General features: G+C 46.2%; 1 long non-coding RNA gene across 1 annotated transcript; it reads right to left on the reverse strand.

The window, feature by feature from the left end:
- Positions 1-195: 195 nt before the first annotated feature.
- LOC135390189 (uncharacterized) lies at positions 196-2,950 on the reverse strand. Its single transcript, XR_010421759.1, has 4 exons — positions 2,438-2,950; positions 2,228-2,281; positions 2,112-2,147; positions 196-325 (listed from the first exon to the last, which is right to left on the reverse strand). It is a non-coding gene; the product is annotated as an uncharacterized LOC135390189 (long non-coding RNA).
- Positions 2,951-3,191: the final 241 nt, after the last annotated feature.

Below are 3,191 nucleotides of genomic sequence, written 5' to 3' on the forward strand. Positions count from 1 at the left end.
TGAAAGATAACGGCAATTTGTGAGGATTTTTTTTTCCTCCTGGACATGTCGAAGAACAAGGCATAAACAGCATATCCTTGAGTTTGAAGATTGAACAAACACGTACAACACAGGACAATGAGTCTGTCTCTGGAGTCTTGTCCCGTATTGCAATGATCTAAAGACGAAACACAGAATGGGACTGTGTGCGTTTTTAATGTTTCTCTTTCTTTCTTTCTTCTTTTTTTTTCGTCCTTAATTGTCCTATAGTCTCGGGTTTCTATCTTCTTTGTCATCATGTAGCAGCTCGCCCTTCCCTTCTAGCCTTGTAAGGAAAGCTTCAGGCCTGTCGTGAAAGGAGCATAGAGAGACTCGAAAACAAGTATGTAGGGAGATCTACACTCTAAAAACAACTTCACCGCATAGCACGCTCTGCGCCAACCATTGCCACGAATGATACACTCTTAAAAATGAACTTTACTGCATAGCACGCTCCTAGCCAAACATCACATCGGATGATAGTGCTACCTGCCCTGATTTGTTAAAAACAGGAGGTGTATGCCTTTTTTGTGATACTTATGGGACGTTTTTGTGACTTATTGATTGACTGATTGGCTGATTGAACATTTCTAATGAAGATGCCTACACTCTTCTGAGTTTTTGAAGGTACGTGCTTCTGTTGGTCCCGTCCGAGGGGTCATGACGCATACATGCTGCTTCTGTTGCAGTATTTCCATCTGTTTAATGAGTGACGGGGCAAATAAAGGGCACACGGCCACTCTCATGCTGAGTTTTTGAAGGTACGTGCTTTGCCCTGTCCTGCACTCTTAAAAATGAACTTCCCCACATAGCACGCTCCTAGCCAACAATCATCCCGAATGACAACGTTCTCCCCGATTTTTTTAAAACGAGAGGCGGAGCCTATTTTGTGCCATTATGTACGGCACAAAACAGGCTTCTCCTCTCGTTTTGAACAAATCGGGGGTGAGAACGTTGTCATTCGGGATCATGGTTGGCTGGGAGCGTACTATGTGCTGAAGTTCATTTTTAAGAGTGTAGGAGCGTGCTATGCGCTGAAGTTAATTTCTAAGAGTGTAGGGTTATCGCTTGTCATTTGAAGAGAGAGGGAGGCGTACGCCTTTTTTGTGTCAATTATCGTATATCCAAATTGACACAAAAAACGTACGCCCCTCTCCCTTCCAATCAGAAGCGATAACCCTATCATTCGTTGCAATGGTTGGCGCAGAGCGTGCTATGCGGTGAAGTTCAGGTTTTAGAGTGTAGAGGTTAGGATTACAAGCCTTGTGACACACATTCGCACAAAAAACTGCCACTATAGCGCGTAGGGATCTTGCAGCGCAAGAGGGCTTTCAATCTCGCGTGTCAAAAAAGCTGTTCCCATCGGCTGCATGTCTGCCAGTGATTATTCAGACCCCCCCCCTACACCCCCCTAACATCCCCACCCAAATCTTAAATGACTCCTCCCCAACTTTTTCAACTGTGTACCCCCTAGAGGGGGTGTGTTTTTGATTTCAGGTTTAGACACATGTCGTTAATGATATGTTAAGCTGCAATGACGTAACTATAATAATGCCCCCCCCCCCCGAATTTTTCCAACACCGCTCCATGTTTGGGATTCTGAATAAACCACTGCTGTCTGCAACGTCATGTGCCCCTACAATATTGAGGCGAGCGCCTTCTTTTTTGTGTTTCTTTTTGCGGCGCCGCCTTTCCCGCGTCTCGACTGGTCGGCTCTCGCTAGCAGATGATTCTCGGTGGCCAATGAAAAACGCACGAGACGACCACCCGACGTCACGAGACGCGAGGAGCCGCTGGGCGAGATCGTCTCTGCCGCGCACTCTCCTCCAAAGCAATTTTCTCAGCAAATTCTCACTCCCAAAGTGAAATATTTTGCTTGACGGTTCCTGAAGGTGTATCCTCATGTGACGCAGTAAAAAGATATCCAAGTGCCTTCCACGCTTCTTTAAGGTCCCATGGTTCTCTTAAAACTATTTTCCTAGTCGTTCGTCTAGTCTATAGTCAACAATGTGCCTTACAATCATAAGGGAATCAGTGGAAGTCCCTCATATACTGTAACACTCGGATGTAAGAAAGTGTAAAGTAAGACTTACCCTCCTTGCCGTCCCCTGTCGCTTGCAGCGATGATTCTTAAGGAAAGATTAAATGAAAATATATCGCACTGACATCTGCATAAGATAGGCACACATGTCAATGAGAAAATAAATACCTTCTACGCTCATCTCTAAAGCTTCGCCCATCAGGGAAACTTCATTCATCTCAGCTGCAAAAGAACATGATATGAGTGAGTGTTGAGTGTGACATGAGGTCCGTAAGTAGCACACAAAAAAATTCCACGGTCTCTCGAACAAAGGTACTTGACAGGGTACAGAGGCAAACGCGTACCCTTTAACGTCTACCTTGAGTAATTTGTACTCACTCATGATGAAACTGGAAAGGATGGCGCTGAGGCAGAGGAACGGTGGAACAGGAGCCGGGCAGGCACGGAGAGAACGAAAGCATGCGCTGTTAGGCTCGGACCACAACTCCTTCCTCGAGTCGGTTTGCTTGTGGGCTCGAAAACATGTGGTAGCGCCCTCCGTCGGAGCAGTATCCCTCACACCAAAATTAAGAGCACATGCTCAATCGCAGCATATCCATCGCGGCAGCGCAGGGATACAAGGGGGCGGACACGAACGCTGTCCCTGTCCGAACCAAGGTGACGAATAGGGACATCTCCTCCACAGCTGATACATGACGGAAGCCATCACGATACATACGGTAGCCCTAAAGCGGTGCGAACGGCATCGCAGCATCTTCCGCGTACTCCATATGTCGTTCTCTCACGTTGCAGTAGAACGTCTCCTTGGTGGGCTATTCGGGTGTAGTTCCATATCGGGACAGCGCTCTTAAAAATGATCTTCACCGCATAGCGCGCTCCTAGCGAACGCGTACGCGTTTTTTGTGACACTTATGCTGTTCATAATTGTCACAAAAAAGGCGTACGCCTCCCGTTTCCAACAAATCAGAACAGATAACGATACCAAACGATAACGATATCATAACGATAACGATAACAAAACAGATAACGATATAATTCGAGATGGTGGTTGGTCAGGAGCGTGCTATGTGGAGAAGTGGAGAAGTTCCCTTTTAAGAGTACACTCGTTTTTAAAAATTAGTGAAAGCGTTAT

This window comes from Ornithodoros turicata, chromosome 3, assembly GCF_037126465.1.
Source record: "Ornithodoros turicata isolate Travis chromosome 3, ASM3712646v1, whole genome shotgun sequence".
NCBI classification, from domain to species: Eukaryota; Metazoa; Arthropoda; class Arachnida; order Ixodida; family Argasidae; genus Ornithodoros; species Ornithodoros turicata.